This window comes from Triticum aestivum, chromosome 7D (assembly GCF_018294505.1).
Source record: "Triticum aestivum cultivar Chinese Spring chromosome 7D, IWGSC CS RefSeq v2.1, whole genome shotgun sequence".
NCBI classification, from domain to species: domain Eukaryota; kingdom Viridiplantae; phylum Streptophyta; class Magnoliopsida; order Poales; family Poaceae; genus Triticum; species Triticum aestivum.
The window spans coordinates 90076617-90100707 of NC_057814.1; the positions used below are offsets into that span (position 1 = coordinate 90076617).

At 51.5% G+C, this 24091-nt stretch overlaps 1 pseudogene; it reads left to right on the forward strand.

The window, feature by feature from the left end:
- Positions 1 to 2129: 2129 nt before the first annotated feature.
- LOC123170874 (uncharacterized) lies at positions 2130 to 3883 on the forward strand (annotated as a pseudogene).
- Positions 3884 to 24091: the final 20208 nt, after the last annotated feature.

Sequence of the window (24091 nt, forward strand, 5' to 3'; positions counted from 1 at the left end):
AGCGGGTCCCACTGCCTAATTAACCACAGGCTAATTTCCTATTTCAGTTAAGTTAATCCTCGTGGCCCCACCCGCAGGTCAAAACCACCATTGACCAACGCCATGTCAGCTGCAAGTTGAGACAAACCACCCAAGGGTGTCTTTTTTCCGGTTTGGGATTGTTTAGGGGGTGAAAAGAGCAGAAAAATCGATCAGGGGTAATGTGAAGCACCAACTTTGTTCATGGTAGTAAAATGGATTTTTTTCTATATTTTTTACAGAGGGAGTATGGTTATGATTGGACTTTTTTTAGGAACTAGTTTTTTGGAGGAATTTGTTTTACGGTTAGACTTCATAGCTCATAAAGCATACATAATGCCTACTCCTCTTTAACATGTTTTCTAAATCAAGCCTCAACATGATGTGCTTGTTATAGCCATCATCAAACCCGGAGTACAAGACATGTATCTACCCGTTATATCGGGTCTTAGTTGTAGCTAAACAGGCAATCTATTTGTAACCGACTAGGACTTCATCTTATAAACCGCTCCGGGCCAAGGGACCAACTTTGGCTCACCGAACTTTGTCGTCGACTTAGCCGGCACATTTCATCGGCCGTAGATTCCCTCACCCTCTCCCATGTAGTTTTGCTTGTTTCCAGGACACCATGAGGGGACCCATGCAGGACGTGGTGGATCCTGCCGCCTTCACGCCGTTTGGATTTCCATTCACGTTGGGCGCCCAGTAGTCGTCCGACTTTGGATCGTTATGGCTGCATAGGGGCGGAGGATGGGCTCGATATTGGCAATGGGGAGGGTCATTCACTAGTGTGCCCACACTGTCAATGGCTGAGGCGACGAGGTGTTGGCCGAGGCGACACACATGATCATGCACGACACCGATGGAATGAGATGCGAGGGTCATGGGGGAGTACATGTCGTCGTATTCGGGGCCGCGGACCCTCTAGGCGTCACTACACCGAGGCAAGGGGAGCGGCACTGCATGCATGAAGGAGTTGGAGCTAAAATGTCTGTCGCGCAAGTCATTTTCAAGATAGAGTCTTGTCAAAATATTCCTCTTCGTCCAAAATGCAGGCATTAGGGCTCGTTTTGGAGAACACTCCGTAATTTTCGACGATGGAGTCTGGGTTGGTGACTCTACATAAGTGACAATTTTTGGCCCATTCGCGAGAGCCCTAGTTACTCTGGATAAGCCTATTTTAACGATTCTGCTTGAGTTTCTCTAAGTCCTCCCTCTAAAAACTTAAAACTCCTCATAAAAATGGAGTTAACCAAGAACTAGCCTTTCCGTAGATGTTAGCTGCTAATTTTTTGAGGAGTTACTCCTTGAAAACAACCCAACCCGCTCAAATTTGAGGAGCACCATAAACTTAACTCCTCAAAAACGCGGATGATCTCTCCGGCTACGGCGCTCGCTCGGACAAGCGGTGCTACTCTGCCCCCATGGCCCTGCCCTGCCCATTCCTGGTCGTGTTGCCACCTACCGCTGCCTTCCGAACTCTGTTGGCCATTGCTACCTCCGGACGCCGATACAAGTGAATTGTTCGATGAAATATCTAAAATAATTATTTTCTTTGTGCTTTTTGTGTAATCATGGAAATATGTTTAATGCAAACGAACGTGCGAATTAGGCTAAATATAATAGAGAGTTAAGTTTAGAGGAATTGCTAGTTGCAAAATCTTCAACTACTCAAAAAATAATAATCTTCAACTACTCAAATTTTGTAAGGATATAAAGTTTGAAAGTGGTTCGAGGGGAAAGGCTAGAGATGATTTAACAGTTTGTCTAATTCACATCTAGATGTTTTTTAAGGATGTCACATCTAAGCTCCCACAAATATATAATGCAACAACAAAAAATTAAAAAAATAGAAAAAAATAGACCACAAACAGAATGAACATCAGTTTAGATGTGACATAATTATCTCACGCATCTAGATGTGACCTAGACAAACCCATGATTTAATCTAGTCAAACGACAGTAACTTTTCTCTTTGGTGCCTCGGGAACCCGGCCGGACCGTGCCTCCTCTACTTCCTCCGAAGTGGCCGTGACTCCTCTAGTTCCTATATACTCCTACTCCGCAGCGAGCCAGCGAGCACGCACAGAGAGCACAAGAAGCGCCGACGCGATGCCTTCCTCCCAGGTCTCCTCCACCCCCTCCGTCGTCGACATCAGCGACACCGACAGTGACGACGCCGCCGCGGCCGCCCTCTTGAGGCCCGTCGCCGACCGCGTCGCCTCGTCTCTCCTCACCCAGGATGCCGTCGACGCCCTCTGCAAGAAGCACAGCGTGCCGACGGCTTACATCGCGCGCCCCGCCGGCGACCGGCGCGCCAGCACTCCGCCGCCGGAGCGGACCTTGTGCCTCTACGCGCACGCGCTGGAGGCCGGGGCGCGCGTCCCGCTGCACGGCTTCTTCTCCGAGGCGCTCACCCACTTCGGCATCGCGCCGGGCCAGCTCGCGCCCAGCGGGTGGCCCGTCCTCGTCGGGTTCGTGGTCCTCTGCCACGACGCTGGCGTGCAGCCATCGACGGACGTGTTCCGCCACTTTTTCTCCCTGGCCGCGTTCAAGCTCAAGGGTTGGCACTGCTTCCGAACAAAGGACGCCGCCGGCGCGCTCTTCACTGGGCTTCCTAAGCCCGACGAGGGGTGGAAGGGCAGGTTCTTCTTCCTGACCTCGCCGGAGCCATGGCCGTGCCCCGTGCGCTGGGGCGAGCCGCCGCTGTGCAAGAACTCTGTCGCTGACCCGGCGCTCACAGGCCAGCAAAAGAAAATCGTGGGAAAGCTACTGAGCGCACACGGCACCATGGTTGACCTCCGGACTTGCCGCGGCATTCGCCTCGCCATCGCCACCCGTTCCTTTCCATGGCATCAAAGGTAAACTCGCTTTTAACTGCACACCCGACTCCCGATCCCAATTCCCCCATCGAGTGAGCAGATATAATTTACTCATGTATTTTAACTTTTGAGCTAGGCATGGATTCGTCCGTGGAGAAGGTGAAACCCGAGCGGGACGGTGACACACCGACGGTGCCCGGGACAAAAAGGAAACACGAGGAGGCCGCCAGTGCAAAAGACGGTCTTTGCCGTTCTGAGCAGAGCACGCCGCATGGCGCCCATGGCTGCTGGGCCTCCGCGCGCGGCTTGGGAAATCCGCCAGGTTTCGACCCGAAGCTGCCACACTCGCCCGTGCTCGACGCACACGACGGCGACAGCGCCGACTGGCAGGCCGCGAGGAAGGTGCTAGAGTCCGTCACCACGCCGTCGCGGGCGCAATCGTTCGCCGCGGCAAAGCCGTCCGCCGTCGTCGCTCGAGCTACTCAGCAATGCTCCAGGTACGCAGCAGCCAAAGTCGGCCATCGTTCAGTCCATGCCATTTATCTGATCACATTGTGTTTTGTGTGCGCGCTGGCGGTGCCTCCGACGCGTGCAGGCCGCGAACTACGCGTCCTTCTCCTTGGACTACACGCTGGAGCTGAAAGAGAAGCTGGCGGTGAGGGACGCCGAGGTTGCCGCTCTGCGGGAGCAGCTGGAGAGTGCGAAGGGTGATCTGACCGCGGGGAAGCGGGCGGCGGAGGCTGTGGTGGAGAGCGCCAGGACGACGGCGGTGCAGGAGTTCCTGGCTTCCGAGGAGCACAAGCGGCGCCTCGCGGAGCACGCGCTGGCGGGGTACGAGCGCGGCGCCGAGGAGATGAAGCGCGCTGTTCTCCGGTTACACCCTCACCTCGACGCCGCCCGGCTGGTCGTGCCGCTGGCATAGCTCGTCGATTAAAATTTAGCATTCCCCTTCGAAACTGGGACCTATCGATCGAGCACGTAGCTCATCTATCCGTTTTTGTTGGCTTTTTGTGCGTGCCATCTCCTGAGGGATCATGTGTGGAGTTTGTTGGATAATGTGCGTAGCATCAAGGACCGAAGAATGTCACTGTGTTGGCCATGCATGCTCGCAGTTTCGTCGTGATAAGGGTCGCAGCTTGAATCATGCCACAATTGCTTGATTAATTTCTTTTAGGATCAATTTTTTTTTATCAAAGAAGGGCTTCCCCTTCCGATTTTCATTATTGAAAACCAAACCAGAGTAACAGAAAGTTCAGCCCTAGCGCTAACCATAAGTTCCCAAGCAACATAGCAAAAGGCCAACAGAGGCCAGCAGTCTCCCTAACCCAACTAACTGGGGCATAACAGAGTTTTTACGACGCACACAAGATGATAAAAGCAAATAACTACTAAAACAGAAGCAAAGTAAAGGCCACATCAGTAGGAAGTAGAGTCTTCTGTTCCTCCCAGCCTTGCAATGTTGATCCTCCATCCCTGCTTTGCTGTGTACACTTCACTTGCTACACGTTCTAGCAATCTTGCTCCCAGCTCCAGCATTTTTCTTGGCGTCTCCTTTATCTGCAAGATGGACCAATCAATCAACCAACGACTCATTAGTTTGATTATATAGAAAGGATCATTTATCCTTTTGTTTTCAAATATGATCGCATTCCTACTTTTCCAAATAGCCCAAAATAAAGCAGAAACCCCCACCAACACCATCTTCTTATCATCCCTGTTAAATTTACCTAGCCAATCCCCAAAACAATTTTTGACAAGTGGAGTGGTTTTCAGCCCACAAACATATCTGACCATACCACATAAAAGTGATGCTACAGAGCAGGTAAACAATAGATGATCAACTGATTCCTCCTTCCCACAGAACACACATTCTTTTCCCCCTTTCCACCTTTTTTTCAGTAAAACATCCCACAGAAAAACTTTAATTTTCGTAGGCACCTTGGTCTTCCACATGTATTTTTGTGGGAATTGTAGACCAAGAGTAATAATTTTCCTATACAAAGATCCCACAGAAAATTTATGATCTGCAGTGAGAGTCCAGATAATTTTATCTTTTCCCCCTTGCAAAACTTCTTCACACCTACTTTTCAGGCTATTCCACAATTCAAGAGTTTCTCCATGTAAGGTTCTTTTAAATTTGAACCCTTGCCACACTTTTTGTATGGCCTCATCCACAGTTATATTGTGGTCAAAGCAAATATCATATATTCTAGGATAAGCTTCCTTCAGAGGTTTATCATCTACCCATGAATCTTCCCAGAACCTAGTATTCTTCCCATCTCCCAGTTCTTTCTTGACAAATTTATAGAATATCTCTTTAATTTTCAGAAGACTAGCCCAGAATTGGGAATCTCCAGGTTTCTTAACCACCAAAGCTAAGCATTCACCTTTTCTATACTTTTCTCCCAGAATATCTTGCCACAGACCTTCCTTTGTCTCCATTTTCCAAAACCATTTGGCTAGAAGTGCAATATTCATCACCTCCAAATTGAGAATCCCCAACCCCCCCACATCTTTTGGTAAGCAACATTTCTCCCATTTCACTAAATGGTATTTTTTTATGTTCTCATCTTCTTGCCATACCAATCCGGCTATGAAGAAATCTGCTTTCTTAATAATCCCTTTAGGGACAGCATAAAAGGACATCATAAAAAGTGGTATATTAGTCAGGCAAGCTTGTACCAGAGTAATTCTGCCAGCCATAGACCCTAGCAGTTTCCCCTGCCAACAACTACATCTTTTTTCAATTTTGTTAGTTACATAGTTCCAATGTATGTTTCTAATTCTGGTTTCTGACACAGGCATCCCCAAATACTTGATGGGTAACTCCCGCATCTTACATGTCAAGATTTCCTGATATAGTAATTGTTTCTCTTTAGCTTTTCCAAATAGCATCAACTCACTTTTATGGAAATTTATTTTAAGGCCTGTCATTTGTTCAAAGGCGCCCAACATGAATTTAAGGTTTCTAATACTTTCTACCTCATCCTTAATCAGGAAGATAGTATCATCAGCATATTGCAGCATATTGATACCTTTGTTATTTCCCCCTTTCAGGACACCTTTAACTATATCATGCTCAAGAGCATTGTTCATTAGAATGGCTAAAGCATCAGCCGCCAGGTCAAAAACCAGTGGCGACATAGCATCACCTTGTCTCAACCCTTTAAATTTTTTAAAATAAGGACCAATTTCATCATTTACCCTAACCCCTACATGTCCTCCCCTCATAGTCTCCATCACCCAATCACACCACTTATCCGGGAAACCTTTTAGATTTAGCATTTGTATTATGAAGGGCCATTTAATTTTATCATACGCTTTTTCAAATTCTACTTTGAAAATCAAAGCATCCTCTTTTTCTCTATGGAAAGTATTCAAAGCTTCATGTAGTATGACAACCCCTTCCATAATATATCTACCCTTAATAAAGGCAGTTTGGGTTCCGGATATTACAGGAGAAACACACTTAGCTAGACTATTCATTAGCACCTTAGTAATGATCTTAAAACTAACATTTAACAGACATATGGGTCTATAATTTTGAATTTGTTTGGCATCATTGGTCTTGGGGACAAGAGTAATGATGCCATAATTAAGCCTAGCAATATTAATTTCACCCTTGGCAAAACCTTCAGCCAGAGCTTTTATAACACCATTTAACCAGGTCCCAGAAATCCTGGTAAAAGTCAGCAGGGAATCCATCAGGTCCAGGACTTTTGTTTCTTTTCATCCCAAAGACCACCTGATGAATTTCTTTTGTAGAGAAAGGGGCCAGGAGCTCCTCTCTGTCTTGGGTGCTAATCTTTTTCATTTCAACCCTCCTCAAAGATATTTGTGTCTCTTCAGGGTGTCCAAACAATTCTTTATAGAATTTAGTTATGTATTCCATCAATCTATTTCCCCCCTCTATGATCCCTTCATCCTGTTCCAGAGAGGTAATCCTATTTTTCCTCCTTCTACCATTTACTTTTGCATGATAATATCTAGTGTTCCCATCTCCATCTGTAATCCCTTTATCTTTATATCTCTGCAGCCATTTCATTTCTTCTTGCAACATTACTCTTTTAAGTTGAGCTCTACGCTCTTTCTGCTTAGTTCTATCTGCAGTAGTTAATCCCCTCATCTCAGCTCCTTTATCCAACTCATCTAGCTTCTTAATAATTTCAATTTTTTTCTGTACCATGCATCCATGTTCTTGTTCCAGCCCTTAGCTTTCTTCCTCAAGTTTCTCAGTCTTAATTGCCATCTCTCCAGAACATCCCCTCTATATCTCTCATTCCATGTTTTATAAACCAACTCTTTAAATCCCTCCCTCAGCATCCATGCATTCTCATATCTGAATGTGTATTTGTGTATTTGTGCTTCCCCTGTATCTAGGAACAAGGGAGTGTGGTCAGATATTTCCCTAGCAAAAGCTTGCAATATTGTTAGTGGGTATTTTTCTTCCCAAGATGGACACATTAGGACCCTATCTAGTTTCTCATATGTGGGATCTTCGAGGTTGTTGGCCCAGGTATATTTTCTCCCATTCAAAGGTAGTTCTCTCAATCCTGCTTGTTCAATTATAGCATTAAACATAAATGACCACTTCTCATTTAGTACTGGTTTGTTCTTTTCTTTCTCATTTCTAATGATATTAAAGTCACCCCAACCAAACATGGCAGAGGGTTATCATGATATAATCTGGCAAGCTCAGCTAAGAAGCTAGCTTTTCCTTCTTTTTGGGCATCCCCATAAACAGTGACCAGGTTCCAATGCATTTTGATGTTTTTATCAAACACAAGAGCTCTCAGAAAATACTGTCCTTTTTTAATACATTCAACATCAAACAAATCCTTGTTTATACCAACTAGGATCCCACCAGACATCCCTCTTGGAGGATTCCAGCACCACTGATAGTTTTTCCCCCACGCAAATTGTGCAGCTCATTTTTTGTGAAATCATGTTTTATTGTTTCGGAAATCCCTATAAAATCTAACCTCTGGTCTATAATCATTTCTCTAATATATCTTTTTTTATGATCCTGTCCTATGCCTCTGACATTCCAGAAAACCCCTCTCATTGTTACCTTTTTTTAATAAAAGGTGGATCTAGAAACTATTATTCACTAAACACTCCTCCCAAACTATCTATCTAGTTTTATATTCAGATAAGAGACTAATTAGTCTTGTTTCCTTTTTTCCTCCTCCTCAATACCCCAATTCCAATTGTCTGCTTCACACAGTCTAATGCTGGTGAGCTTATTTTTCCACTCTTCTTCCCTGAGAACACCCCTCTCAGTTTTTTATATTGCTGCTCCTCAATGTCAACATCAGAGTGCTCTAAATCAGAGCACAGTCCATCAATGTCTACATCCCCAGTATTAATGTGTACTGGGTTGTCCTCTTTATCCTTTTCCACCTTATTTGATTTCCCCCCTCATCATCATTTCTTCTTTTGATGTTTTGGAAATATATATCTCTTCTAGCCTCCTCCATTTTTTAAATGATATCTAAATTTCTATCAATCATGTCAATGGAAAAATCCTAGATCAATCCCTACCACAGATTTGATTTGTAATAAAGAAGCATCTGCAAATTCTGTATCAAGGTTCTTACCATAATTGTCTCTTTCATCTGCTCTGATCTTTGCCATCTCTTCTACTTTCTGGTCTTCTTTTCCTTTGTTTCCGAGACTTCTCTTTAGTTCTACTTCTTTCTCATCTCCATCCTTTTCCAAGATCTCAACTCCATGAATGCCAGCCATTTTTTCACCCAGGGTACCGACTGATTCTTGACTGGCGTTATAATCAGTTGGTTCATTGTATTTTCCAGACCCAGTTTCTTCCTTCCTATGTTGATTTTCCTTCTCATAATCCTCTGTATCCATGTTAGCCAATTCCATTTCATACTGCTATCTATTAGCACCCTCTTGCATCAGCTTCTGAATCTCTTCTTGCTGCTGTCCCACCAGATCCTGCATAGCCTGTTGAGTGCTTTCCAATTCCTTAATTCTTTTCTCAGCTTTAGGCCATAATGCACTGTGTCTGGCTTTATCTTCTTTCAGGGTCTTGATCTTATTGAACATACTTTTTGCCATTTCCTTCTCTCTGTGTTGGGGGAAATCGACACCTATGGAAACACTGGGATCCCTTCTACGGTTGCCGGGCGCGGGGTTGTGCAAATAGCGGGTCTGACAGGAAGCACACGGATCGTTTACCCATGTTCGGGCCGCGAAGATGCGTAATACCCTAGTCCTGCTTTGGTGGATGTATTTGAGTGTTCTTGTGTTCTTGAGCTAGCTACGGGGTGTGACTTGCCCAAAAGATCCAAATCCTCCTCCTGGACGCCTCGGGCCTCCTTTTATAGACAAAAGGGGTTGCCACAGTGGCACACAGGAGGTGGAAAGGTGTACATGGGATGAGTCTATCCTCTGGCACTGTCGGACAAATGCATTTAATGCGCTGCCGACGTGCCCCTTTCGCTTTATCGGGGACGGCAAGGAAGCACGTCCCAGCTGTCGCCGCCTCGCCTGGTTCCGACGCGCGTCCGAGCCGACGAGGTGTTGCTGCGCCACGTTGGGTGGCTGCTGGGCTGGCGCGGTGGTGGAGCCTTCATGAAGATCTGCATGCCACCACGCAGATGCTTGCTGGGTCGGTGTAGAGGCTGCTCGCCGCCACGCAGGTGCCTGCCTAGCTGGTTGAACTAGCAGCTGCATGGGGACGGCGGTGGCGTCTTGGCAGACGTGGGCCTGGCTGTGGCCCCGCTGGTGTCCTTGGCAAGGGTCTTGCTGGGGCCCCGGCAAGGGTCTTGCCATGGCGCCGCGGTCGTCCCCGGCAAGGCGCTTGCCGGGGGTCTCGTGGATTTCCTCGGCTAGGATTCCGCCGAGGGTCGTTGTCTTCTGGTCCTCATCTGATCTTGTGTGTTTATGATCTTGACAAAGATCTGCATGCCACTACGGAGGTGCCTCCCGAGCCTTGGTTCCAATGTAGTCGTTGGAAGCGTTTGGAATCCTTAGGCTCAAGGGTGGCTCGCTCTATTGGTGTAGGGCAAGGCTGCCCCGGTAAGGCTCTCGCCGGGGCCGCGTACGCTGCCCCGGCAAGGCTCTCGCAAGTGGGAGTCCACCTCACCCCTTTGCTCTTTTGTGTTTCTGGTCTTGGCGTTGCCTTGATTATCTTGTGCTCCGGCTTCCCTCCTCTGCCCTGCTAAGTGTGGCCGCGGGCGCGGCTCTGACTGCCCGTGCACAAGTAAAGGGGTCAAAAGGAGAGCCCCTACTTTTGTACACCGACAGGAGCCCCCGGGCCTGGGCCACACATAAGCGCGACGCGTTGTTGGGCTAGGCCCAGAACGATGCACGGGCAGGTGGGGCGGATTTTACCGCAATAACTTTTCGTCCGTTGTGCTTCCCCACGACCCGCGTTGAATGCGCGACGTGGGGGGTCGTGCGTGACGTGGGGGTCATGCGTGGGGCGGTTCCCGCACTCATGCGTCACATCATGGTAAAGAGGCGGCTCGCGCCTTCCCCATAAAAAGGGGGAGACGCAGAGGCGCGGCTCATTTACTGTGTGGACTTGGGTCGTGGTCTTCAAGGCGTCCGTGCCCCATGATCACGGGGCGGGGAATGGTCGCCTCACCCGTCCCCTCGATTCTGCTTACTCGCCATGTGTCCCCCATGCAGGCAGCAGGCGGTGGAGGCGGGAAACCGTGTCGTCGCTGATTGGGGCAGTGGGTCGGTCTCGATTCCCTGCGCCCCCGATGGCTGGATTGGTCGAGTGGGGCGGCCGAGCCCCGACCCCGCCCCTTTATAAGAAGGGGGAGGGGGATGGTATCCCACATCCTTTCATCGTCCGTCTCCATTCACTTCGGCTCCTTTCTTCCATCTGCCATGGCGAGAGGAGGCGCTGGCCCTTCAACGGTGGCGGCGAGGATCGCTGTCCGACAGCGCGTCCCTCATTCCCAAGAGTTCACGGCGGCAGAGTCGGCCACGAGAGGAAGGGGGAGGGGGCGAGGCCGAGGTCGCCGTGGCGCTCGGGGAAGAGGGGGACGGGGCGGCGCACCGGCCTTGCCTCCGCCAGCGATGCCTCCCCCGATGGAGGGCCACGTCGGGGACCAGCCCTGTGAGTTCTTCATCAGGCTGCGCCGGTCACCGCGTCGTCGTCTCCATCTCCCTATCCCATTTGCTTGGGAGATGGAGCTCGATCCACCCCAGACCCTCAGGTTGCACATGAGGGGCTGCGGGAACGGCGGCACGCGGGTCGACGTCGACTTCCCCGCTCCTCACATCATGTACCTCCGTCGCGGATGGAAGACGTTCGCTCGTGTCCACAGCCTGACGGCGGGGCTCGTTCTCTATTTCAAGTTAATGGAGAACGGCCTGCTCTCTGTCAAGGTCTTTGGAGATCTTGGAACTCGCCTAAAGTGTTGCGTGGAGAGCTCCTCCGACGATGAAGATTCCTCCTCAAGCGGGAGTGACGAGGAGGACAGCGACAACGACGACGAGGGCGCCGAGCGGCGGGACGCTGACCTCGACTCTGACTGACCGCATCGTTCCTCCCTCGGCCACGCGCCCTGCCGAGGGTCTTCCTCGTCAAGCTCTCCATCGGCGCGTTCCCCGTCGCCTCCCTGGGCGGCTGGCGTAGGAGGGCCGGAGAAGGCGAAGAAGGCAGGTGGCGGCCATCAAGTCAGAGTACACGGGCACCGACGCCTTCGTCGCGTATTGTCGGCCTGCTGCCTCATCTTCCAGCTCCCCTCCCAGCACCGGGATGTTCTCTTGGTGCCTTCTGCTCCTCGTACCTTGCCTAGGCGCTCATTTTGCCCTCCTGCTACCTTGTTCCATCTTCTGAGGAGAGGGACAAGAAAGGGATTACAGGCACCTTATCTCTTTTTAGTTTGTAAGCCTGCGGGCACTTGTTAGATTTAAAACTTGTAATCCCCTTGCTCATGTTTTTTATCCCGTATGAACTGTACCTATATGGGACATTTTTAATGAAAAAGGGTGCTTGCCGGGTTCTTTGTGCGTGAGCGAGGCCCATGCCAAGGAATGAATCCTTGTTATTTTTAAGATAAACATTGTCGCCCGGCAACAGGCCTTGCCGTCCCCTTACTTCAGTCGACCATTCTCACGCTCTTGGCGGAGGCATGGGCGAAGTAGAGTTAGGCCCCTCGTTTATTTCCTCGCCACCGCGACTACGACCCAGTTCCGACCCAGGGACTTGGGTCTAGGAACAAGGGGGAGCACGGTGGTCTAGGAGCAAAACGAGGTTTCATATGTCCCAACTTCGTACGAAAATGCACAATAGAGGATAAAAGACTTATCTGAATCTGCAGCCCCCGGTAGCCTTGGCTTGCCATGGTTGGATTCTTGTATCTGCAGCCCCCGGCAACCTTGGCTTGCTGAGGCCGGAGCGTCGGCTCGTTCTCTTTCTTCCAAACAGCTCGGCAGAAACGTCCGTGTACCCTGCAAACCAAAGAGGACGGAAAGGAACAGAGAAACGCACACTCGACCTCTATGCTAGGGGTTAGCCGCCACTAAGCACTATCAACCCTAACCGAGGGGGATACTTAACCTAGCATGCATGCTAAAACTTAGGGCGCCAGCGCTTCATTTATTTATGCTCAGGGTCTGTGCCTGGCTTTGTACAGAGGGTTACATGCCTTGCCGGCAAGGCTTGTACAAAAGGTGGTTTGCCAAGGGGCCCGGCAAACGCGCCTTATGGGTAAAACTTGCGAAGATGTTCAATGTTCCAGGAGTTTCTCACTGGAATAGCATCTTCGGTCTCCAGGCAGACTTCACCGGGCCTGGTGACTCGTATTACCCGATAAGGGCCTTCCCACTTTGGCGTCAACTTGTTGGAATTCTTGGCCGATTGAACGCGCCGAAGAACAAGGTCGCCTTCCTCAAAGCTTCGGGCATGAACCTTGCGGCTATGGTAGCGGCGCAAGGCTTGCTGGTAGCGCGCTGCTCTCACAGTCGCCCGAAGACGATCTTCCACGAGGAGCACTGCGTCATCTTTCCGCAATTGCTCTTGCTCAAGCTCGTCATAGGCGAGCACTCGAGGTGACCCATATGTGAGTTCCGTGTGGAGAACTGCTTCTGCCCCGTATACCAGGGCAAAGGGTGTCTGGCCGGTGGCTCGATTTGGCATTGTTCTGATCGACCAAAGAACCGCCGGCAACTCATCAATCCAACGCCTACCGCTCTGGTGCAGCCTGTCAAAAGTCTTGGTCCTCAGGCCTCGTAGTACTTCAGCATTTGCCCTCTCCGCCTGGTCGTTGCTCCGTGGGTGTGCCACGGAAGCGAAACAGGCCTTGCCGCCGAGGTCTTGGATGTATTGCATGAAGGTGTGGCTTGTGAACTGCGTGCCGTTGTCGGTGATGACTCTGTTTGGCACACCAAAATGGCAGACTAGCCCCTTGAAGAACTTGACGACTGATTGTGCTGTCACCTTCCTCACTGCTTCCACCTCCGGCCACTTTGTGAACTTGTTGATTGCAACGTACAAGTACTCAAAGCCCCCGACAGCGCGGGGGGAAGGGCCCAGTATGTCGAGCCCCCAGACCGAAAATGGCCAGGAGAGAGGAATTTTTTGAAGGGCTTGAGCTGGTTGATGAAGCTTCTTCGAATGGAACTGACACGCTTCACACTTGGTTACTACTGCCATTGCATCCTGGAGGGCAGTAGGCCAGAAGAAACCTTGCCGAAACGCCCTGCCGGCAAGGGCCCTCGACCCTATGTGGGAGCCACATATGCCTCCGTGTATCTCCGCCAACAGCTCCAGTCCTTCCTCCCGGGGAATGCACTTCAATTTCACACCGTTCGGTCTTTTCCTGTACAAGACGTCATCGACGAACTGATACATAGCAGACCGACGAGCTACTTTCTCCGCTTCTTCCTGCTCCTCAGGAAGCTCCCCTATTTGGAGGAATCGGACAGTATGCTGTGCCCATGCCGGAGCCTGGGGCTCGACGGCAAGGACTAAAGGCATTTCTTCTGCCATGGGAGCGGCCGTCTCTACGGCCAGGGCTTGACGCCCCGCCGGAGTCAGTTGCCCCTTGGCAGGCTCAGTACCCACGGCAACATCCTTGCCGGTGGCCCCAGGGGGCTCGGTGGGAAAGTACTTGCCGGGGCCTGATTTCCTCCGCTTGTTCTGCTCTGTTGATGGTTCAATGGATGGTTGAGTTAACTGAAGCACAAAAGTACCTGGTTCCACAGGTAGCTTGAATGCAGCGCGCTTCGACAGGTAATCGGCGATGTGGTTCTCCACTCGGGGAATGTGCTCCGCTTGTATACCGTCAAAGCGCTCTTCCAGCTTCCTCACCTAATCTACGTAGGCCTCCATCAACGGGCTCTGATAATCTTTGTTGACTTGCCTGACGATAAGCTGTGAATCACCCCTGACGATGAGCTTCTTAATCCCGAGGTATGTCGTGATCCTGAGACCGGCAAGCAACCCCTCGTATTCAGCAGTGTTGTTTGTGGACATCTCACTAGGAAAGTGCATCTGGATTACATACTTGAGGTGCTCTCCGGTGGGTGCGACAAGCAGCACACCAGCACCGGTGCCTTGCAGCGAGAAAGCCCCGTCAAAGTACATGATCCAGTTGCGACTTGCTTCCTTGCCGAGGAGAGTGGTCTCCTAGATCTCTTCGTCGGGCGTTGAGGTCCATTCCGCAATGAACTCCGCCAGGACTCTGCTCTGGATTGTCGAAGTACTTTCAAATTTCAAACCAAAGCTCGACAGCTCCAAGTCCCACTCCACAATCCTCCCGGTTGCGTCTGGGTTATGCAATATCCGTTGCAACGGGAGGCGGGTGACGACCTGTGATTTCGTGGGCTTGGAAGTAATGATGCAGCTTCCTCGAGGCCATAAGGAGGCCAAAGAGCAATTTCTGCACACCGGAATACCTCGACCTAGCCCCCTGCAAGAGGGAGCTGACGAAGTAAACCGGGTGATGCATCATTTTCTTCTTCTGCACCACTTCATTTGGTTGTGCGGGCCCCGTTCTGATGGCGTCAGGCTCTGCCGGGGGCCCTGCCTTGCCGGCACCAGGCCCTGTCGTTGCCACTGCCTCTTCATCGACCTCCCTCTGTGCCACTAGCGCGGCGCTGACCACTTGATTCGTTGCCGCTAGGTACAACAGCAATGACTCTTGTGGTTTAGGCGCAACTAGTATCAGCGTACAGGAGAGGTATTTCTTCAAATCGTGTAGCACTGCTTCGGCCCCTGGGGTCCATTCCATTGGTCCCGCCTTTTTCAAGATTTTGAAAAAGGGAAGGGCGTGCTCGGCAGACTTGGAGATGAATCTGCTCATGGCGGCAACGCAGCCAGTGAGCCGACGCACATCCTTGATCCGCTTGGGTGCCTCAATTTGCTCAATAGCCTTGATCTTGTCCGGGTTTGCCTCAATCCCACGCTGTGACACAAACAACCCGAGAAGTTTGCCGGACGGAACGCTGAAGACACACTTCTCTGTGTTCAACTTGAGGTTGATCTTGCGCAGGTTTGCAAACGTCTCTTCTAAGTCTTGTGCAAGTGTTGCCCTGTCCTTAGTTTTGACCACTATGCCATCCATATAAGCTTCCATATTTCTATGTAGCTGGGGCTCAAAACCAATTTGGACTTCCCTTGCAAACATTGAGCCAGCACTCTTCAACCCGAAAGGCATCCGTAAAAAGCAATACCTACCACATGGGGTGATGAATGCTGTCTTCTCTTTGTCTTCTCTTGTCATGAAGATCTGGTGGTAGCCCGAGTAGGCGTCAAGGAATGACAATAGATCACACCCGGTCGTGGAGTCAAGAATCTGGTCGATGCGCGACAACGGGAAGGGGTCCTTAGGACAAGCCTTATTGATATATGTGTAATCAATACACAGTCTCCACTTCCCATTTGCCTTGCACACCACCACCGGATTGGCCAACCACGTCGGATGGAGCACTCCTCTCACCAAGCCTGCCACTTCCAATTTCCTGATCTCCTCTGTGATGAACTCTTGCCTTTCCAAAGCTTGCTTCCTGACCTTCTGCTTGACGGGTCGTGCGTGGGGATAGACATCAAGATGGTGCTCAATCACTTCCCTGGGAACGCCGGGGATGTGGATGCTTGCCATGCAAACACATCGACATTCGCCCGCAGGAAAGTGACGAGCGCGCTTTCCTATTTGCTGTCGAGGGTGGAGCTTATGGTGAAAGCCCCTCCCGTGCCATCCTCCTTGACGGACACCTTCTTGGTCTCTGGCAGTGCAGCTCTGGAATTTCTTGCTCTTGCCGGTGGAGCTCTCTGGCACGTCCTCGACGGTAGCACAACACTCCGAAGAGGTGCACTTGCCGGAGTGGGTGGGAGAGGTCTTGCCGGTCTTCTTCTTCCCTCTCGGGGCTTCAGCGGCAGGAGCAAGTGCCTTGGCGGCAGTTGCTGCAACTGCTTCCCGAGAGAGTAGGTCGGCGCAGATCAGCGCATTCTTCTTGTCGCAAGGAACGGTGATGATGGTCATCGGCCCAGGCATCTTCAGTGTGTTGTAGGCGTAATGCGACGCCGCCATGAACTTGGCTAGTGCCGGGCAGCCGAGGATCCCATTGTAGGGCAAGGGGATCTTGGCTACATCAAAGACAATCCTCTCCGTCCTGTAGTTCAACTCGCCTCCAAACATAACAGGCAGCGTGACCTTACGCTTCGGTTGGCTCCTTCCCGAGTTGACCCCTTGAAACGTGCCCGTCTCTTCGAGGTCTGCATCAGGAATTTGCAGCCTTTTGATCACAATGGATGAGATCAAGTTCAGACCGGCCCCGCCATCAACCAGCATCTTGTTCACCTTGAGGTTCCGTATCGTTGCTGAAACCAACAACGGCAAACACCCGACCGCAGTTGTGCGATCAGGGTGGTCCTCGGCGTCAAAGATGATAGGCGTGCTGGACCACTTCAGCGGCTTCTGAGCGTCGAACGCTGTCTCCGCTGCTGTGATCTCACGCGCCCACTGCTTGAGCTGGCGGTGAGAAGTATGCAGCGAGGCGCCACCATCGACACACATGGCCTCCGTAGCCTTCTGGAACTCATGCTCGCCGGACTCGTCGTCCTCGTCATGATCGTCGTCTTCCTGCTTCTTGTCGCGGCCCCGAGCGGGCCTCTCTTGCTGGTTATCCTTGCCGCGGCGGCCTCCTTGGCCGCCAAGGTTCTTGCCGGATCCCTCAGCACCATCCTGACCCTTCTCCTTGTCCCGTCTTTCATACTCGACTTTTTGCTTTTCAGCAAGCAGCTCGACTTGCCGGCAGTTCTGCAGGTCGTGGCCCTTAGTGCGGTGGATCTTGCAATACTGCTAGTCGGAGCCTCCTGGCTTGTCGGCAGCCGCCAAGGCCCTGCAAGCGGCGCACCTGGCAATCTCCTTGCCGGGGTCATCTGCCTTGGCCTTCTTGGCAGCGCCGGTGTCGTCGGATCCCTCGACGGCAAGCATGGCCTTGCCCTTGCGTTTCCTGTTGCGGCACCGGCCCTTCTTTGTCGAGGCAGCGGTGTCTTCGTCCGTAGAGTCAGTTTCCGCGTCGGCGTCCTCGCCGGGGTACTTCCTCCCCTCTTCAGCTCGAGCGCATCTATCGGCCAGAACGTAAAGTTCGGCCACATCCTTGACTTTGTTCATTGCCAGCTCTTCACGCATCTTGCGGTTACGCACATTCTGATAAGGCACAGATCATGATGATGGGATGAACTTCTGGGATGTTGTATTGCACTCGGCTGAACCTCTATATGTACTTGCGCAGGTTTTCATCTTCCTTCTGGGGAATGATATGCAAATCACTCGCCTGGCCATGAGCTGGGTGGCCTCCAGTGAAGGCACCAATGAACTCATGACACAGATCCGACCAAGAAGATATGGAATTCGCCGGCAAGTGCATCAACCAAGACATGACATTGGGTTTCAGGGCCAATGAGAAGTAATTGGCAAGCACCTTGTCGTCACAAGCTCCAGCGGCCTGCATTGCGATGGTGTAGATGCTGTGGAACTCTGACGGATGGGTCTTGCCGTTGTACTTCTCGTCGACATCGGGCTTGAACGTGCGGTGGGACGGCCACTGGAACTGCCACAGCTCACGGGTGAAGGCTGCGCAACCCACCTCGTAAGGCAGGCCGCCGGAGCCTCCCTGTGCTGGGTGGTCCATAGCGGGCCCTTCCCGCTTATCTGACTGGTGGCGTGTATCGTGCCGGCGCTCGATGGTGGTTCAGCGTCCTCATGGGCTCGCTCCTGAAGAACTTGGCGCTAGTCGCGGTGGGTCCGTGGGTCGGACGACGCTATGGAAATGTTATCGCAAGCGTCATCACAATGGATCGACACCCGCGGTGGCTGGCATGGAGGAGGAGAGTGCACCGTGGACGCATCACCCCCGCCCCCTCCACCGCTGGCGTGCGGTAGTTCGACGGAGCGTCGGCCTGAGGGCCCCGCTAGCCGCGGCTCGTCTTTGTTGGCGACGGCGACGAGGCTCCGGATGGTGGCTCTCCACTCGTTGAGCTTTTCCGCAGCAGGAGGGAAGTCGAGGAGCAACTGCACGCGCGCCAAAGCTTCTGCCGGCGTGGGCGCCGGCAAAAGCTGCGTGGACCGTGGCGCGCTCCGACTCGTAACCACGTTAGAAGGAGCTCCATCACGACCCTGCGGCTGTATGCCGTTTCGGCCGGCACTTCGGCGGGCATGTTGGCTTCCTCCGTCCCGCGAGTGATGCACGGGACTCTTCCCACGGCGGCGCCCGGGGTCCTCAGCATGGTGGCGCTGCTTGTCGCGCGCATCCTGGGAAGAGCGCGTCGTGGGCGCCGGCGTAGGCGACTTGGAGGTCGCCGCGCCGCCCGTAGGTGGCACGGCGCCACCCTTGGAGGGCCCCGCACCGCCTAGGGGGGGCCGGTTCCGTCTTTGGATTTGGCAGCGTGCGGCCCGTCGTCTTGCGTGCGAACGATGCCGCTCGCCAGCCTCTAGTTGCCAGAGCGATGTTGGTGCTCGCGGGCCGCGCCTCGGGTTCTGTCCGCGACCGGCCCGCTGCTCGCGGGCATCGGTGCGGGCCGTCCGGCTCCGGATGAACCGATCACCGTGATCGTCTTCTTCTTGGGAGCCATGGCGATGAAGAATTGCTAGGGTAACCGCTAGACCGGATTTTTACAACCGCGCCCCCTACCTGGCGCGCCAAAGATGTCGGAGGAAATCGACACCTATGGAATCACTTGCATCCCTTCTACGGTTGGCGGGCGCGGGGTTGTGCAAAGAGCCGGTCTGACTGGAAGCACACAGATCGTTTACCCAGGTTCTGGCCGCGAAGATGCGTAATACCCTAGTCCTGCTTTGGTGGATGTATTTGAGTGTTCTTGTGTTCTTGAGCTAGCTACGGCGTGTGACTTGCCCAAAAGATCCGAATCCTCCTCGTGGACGCCTCGGGCCTCCTTTTATAGACAAAAGGGGTTGCCATAGTGGCACACAGGAGGTGGAAAGGTGTACAGGGGATGAGTCTATCCTCTGGCACTGTCGGGCAAACGCATTTAATGCGCTGCCGACATGCCCCTTTCGCTTTATTGCGGACGGCAAGGAAGCACGTCCCAGCTGTCGCCGCCTCACCTGGTTCTGATGCGCGTCCGAGCCGACGAGGTGTTGCTGCGCCATGTTGGCTGGCTGCTGGGCTGGCACGGTGGTGGAGCCTTCATGAAGATCTGCATGCCACCACGCAGGTGCTTGCTGGGTCGGTGTAGAGGCCTCTCGCCGCCACGCATGTGCCTGCCTAGCTGGTTGAGCTAGCAGCTGCATGGGGACGGCGGTGGCATCTTGGCATATGTGGGCCTGGCTGCGGCCCCGCTGGTGTCCTCGGCAAGGGTCTTGCCGTGGCGCCGCGGTCGTCCCCGGCAAGGCGTTATCCGGGGGTCTCGTGGATTTCCTCGGCTAGGATTCCGCCGAGGGTCGTTGTCTTCTGGTCCTCATCTGATCTTGTGTGTTTATGATCTTGACAAAGATCTGCATGCCACCACGGAGGTGCCTCCCGAGCCTTGGTTCCAATGTAGTTGTTGGCAGCGTTTGGAACCCTTGGGCTCAAGGGTGGCTCGCTCTGTTGGTGTTGGGAAAGGCTGCCCCGGCAAGGCTCTCGCCGGGGCCTAGGAGGCTGCCTCGGCAAGGGTGTCTCCAGGGGGAGTCCACCTCGCCCCTTCGCTCTTTTGTGTTTCTGGTCTTGGCGTTTACTTGATTGTCTTGTGCTCCGGCTTCCCTCCTCTGCCCTGCTAAGTGTCTCCGCGGGTGCTGCTCTGACTGCCCGTGCACAAGTAAAGGGGTCAAAAGGAGAGCCCCTACTTTTGTACACCGACACTTTGTGCTCATCTTATTTTGCCATTGCCTTATGTTCTCTTCTACTTGTGTTCTCACTCTTTCAATTTTTCCATCTATCTCCTCACTCTGCTTAAGAGATAGGTATCAAAGAGCAATGCCTTTGTGATCTTTATCCTCCATCTTTGTTCTTTTTCTTTTCTCCTCCTCTTCATCTCTATCATCCAGGTCACTAATATTGTCATTTTTCCTTTTCTCCTCTTTATACCATCCAATTTCCACCACTTTCTCAACTTCTGTCCCTATCCTGAACATGAGCAAGTCAGGGGAAGTAATTTCCATCTGAGAGGGGATTTTTTCTATATCTCTGATCCCACACTTGGCTCTGACTTTCTCTTCATTTATTGTATCCATATCAATCTCCAGCACAGGTCCCACTGCAGCAGCTACCTCACAAATGCCCAAGAAGTGTCTAAAGTAGTCAGGCACTTTGTTCAGTTTAATCCAAGCTGTGTGCATTTTCCCAATTGCCTGATGATCAAGGGACCAAGGTTGAACCTTGATCACCACCCCAGTCCCCAACAAATTAAAGTCATTGAATTTTGCCAGCTCCACCAGTTTTGCTTTGTTGGGAAATCTCATTGTAAATCCATTTTTTCCAAATTCTTTGACTCTCCATTGCCATCCCCAATCAAACATCTCTCCCAAAGCCTTGTTCAGTTCTGTCTCATTAATATGTCCATCTCTAACAATCACCACACCAGAGGATTTGTGTGTTCAGCCACCAACACATCTTTGTAATTCTGAACCAGCAAAATCCCCAAACCCTTAGCAGCATATCCAGCATATTTTGGCACTGGCTTCATTTGCTTCAACAAGTTACATTCACCAGTGATGTGGTTATCTCTACCACAAATTAGACAGTGTCATACTCCGCACTCTCTAGTAGTATGTCTGTGATCCTTACATTTGCCACACACCTGTTTGTTAAATCTATCCATTCCTCTCTTATTCTCCTCCTAGTTCTGCTGCCAGTTACCTCTTCCACCTTGCTTCTTTATCTCCATGTTAGAGTTTTGTTCAGTCCCTTTATCTGCTTTTTGCAGAGTTTCTCCATTTCTCTCCTCTCTTCTCTGAGTATCTCCTCCAGCCTAATTGCCTAAAGGTTTCCCTAACATCCCTTCTAGTTGATCTTTCTCACTGCTTTTCATTCCTTGCACCAATTGAGGGAGCAGGGAAGCTAGCAGCAACAGCTGCTAATTTTGGTCTTTATGGGCTATCTGTTCCTTCTCTCCCTCTTTCTCTTCCCCAGATTTTCCTGTTCCCCCATTTGCTCTTTTTTTGATATCCTCCATTTTCTCTTTTTCCCTGTTTTAACTTGCCACACCAAATTATCTCCATTCCCCTCTACAGCAAACTCTTCCTCCTCTTTGAATCCTCTGCCTATCCCAGTTCCTGCACCAAATCTGCCTCCACCTCTTCCAAAACCTCCAGATCTTTCAAAGGAAGCATGTCTGCCTCCATTCCATCCCCCTACCAGTGTTGTTGAATCTTTCTCCAGCATACCCAATCTCACCCCCTCTATTAAATCTAGCGGCTCCATAACCCCTCCCAAAGTTCCCGGCCATTTCTTCCCCTGGCTGCGGTGTGGGAGTAGGCGGAGGAAACCCTAGGTGGTGGGACTGCTTCTCTCCCACCTCCTCTCCCGGCTTTATATCCACCAACCCCCAATCACCTTTTTGGGCTGGGTTCGTACTCAGCCCACCAGGCCTCCACCAAGTGAGGCCCAGCTCTATGTCAGTATTCAAATTCTTCCCCACTGAGCCTCCAAAAATAATCAGAGGTCTCAAAAGCTTATCTTCATTATCATTATCTATCCCCCCCTCTTTTGAAGCCGAGTTTGGCCCAATTGGGGTTCTGTGAATTTCTAGTTCCCCAAAATCAACCCCCACCTCATCATACCAAGGCAGAATAGATGGCACATTACCATTTTTATATGGTTTTGCACAATACTAGTAGCTAAACCTTTAGGGTTAAAGTTTCCCCCCGTATTGGTGTTCCTCTTGCCCTTATAAATTTTCCCTCTCTCTGACTACCAGAATCATAGAAATTTCTATCGTAGTCATCTGCCATTAGGGATTGGGACCCTCTTTTGTTTCTGATTTTGGATCGCAATCCCCTTGTTCCTTTTCTATCGAAATCTCTAGCATCATCTGCATCAATTGATGTAGTAGAAACTAAATATTTGGCACATTGTTTCCATACCTGAAGAGAAGACAGAGGCCTCCCCCTCCTCCTCGGAGCCCTCTCCGGCCAGCAACCAGAAACGATTGCCGGACGGTGAGCACCCTACTGGCGGAGGGAGAGAGCTAGGAGGCGAGGGGAGCGCCTCGGGAAGCGGGGAGAGCGTCGAAGAAGCGAGGTCGGAGTCGTTGGAGCCCTGGCCCGGCGCCTTGGCGGATCCGCCTACTCCTCGTCTCCCTGGATCTCGATTGGGAGCCACCTGGACCCCGGTGCCGGAATCCCCACCACCACCGCCTGCGGCGGCGCCTGCGGCTGGATCTGGCGATAGCGGAGGGAATGGATCACCTTCCACTGCTCTCTCTGCCCCGGAATCGGCTACTCCGCCTCGAGCATCGCCCGGAGCAGCACCCCCATCGCCGGCTGGCGGTCGTAGTTGGGGAAGCACATGAGGATCTCCTCTCCCCTGAGCTTGTCCCTCACCATCCTTGATGCGTCATTGAGCGCCTTCACCGTCGGGAACCAGCGGTCGATCTCCTTCAGTCTCCCCATCAGCACCTCGTCGCCGGCGGACAGCGCCCACATCTACTGCTCGCGTGTCGTCATCTAGCCCTAGCTTCCGATGCGGCGAGTCGCGGTGGTTTTTGTGGATAGGAGGTATGAGGGAGTAAGTGGTGGAGAGCTGAGGCGTCGGCCTAATAACCCCTCTCCCCCCTCTCTCGCCATTACTCACCTCGGGAACCGCACCGGAGTCGCCCCACCGGCCAGCCGCCGCAATTCTCGCCAGATGGCATGGAAACAACACCAGCTGCCCCACCTGGAACCCCGCGTCGTCACGTAAACCTCGCGCTTCAACCACCACCTCATCGGCGTCGAGGAGCACCAGTCGCTGCCCTCGCCGGAGAGTCGCGCTCGGTCTGTAGATCAACAGCGCCGTGCCGAGATTTGGCACGAAATCGCACCTAAGGCGAGTGTCACACCGGAGCCATGTATCGCACGTCCTTTAGGATCAATGTTGCCGCATTTATTTAAGGACGCGACTAACATCCTATCAATCGGACTTTAAGGAACAGATCCGCACGATCGAGTCAATCTCCTTCGATTGACTTCTTCCGCTTCGTTCCCTTCCCCTTCTCCCGTTATTTTTCTTGGCGTGGTAAAAAAAAGTAAAAAAAAGACGTACGAGGTGGGAGTCGAACCCAATACCTATGGTTCACCATAGTTGTTCCTAAGCAGCTGACCTAGCTTAAATTCTCACTATAATGAGGTTGGATAATATTTATACATGTACGTGACGCGGCCATGAGAAGCCATTTTCTTTCTTTTCCTTTTTACCGATTTTTTTTCTTCCCTTTTGTACTGTCTTTTGTTTTGTTTTTCTAGATAGTCAACTGCTTTGTTAGTATATACAACATAGTGGTAACTTTTTTTTTTCTAAAGTACATTATGGTAACTTTAACCTAAAAAAAGTTGTTGACACACCTCAGTAATTTATGCGTAATAACATGATAAATTTTTGCACCATAGGACTGGTAATGATGTGCAACACAGACCTCACAACTCGAGCACAAACACCGAGGTAAATTTAACCCCGGGAAAAAAATTGTTGTAACACACTTCCATAACTTTCTCCGTAAAGAGCATGGTAATTTATAAGTTCCAAACCTGATAACTCACACACAAACATCACGGTAACTTTTCACCTAGAGAAAAAAAATTGTTGTAACACACCCCAATAACTTTTTCGTAAAAAGCATG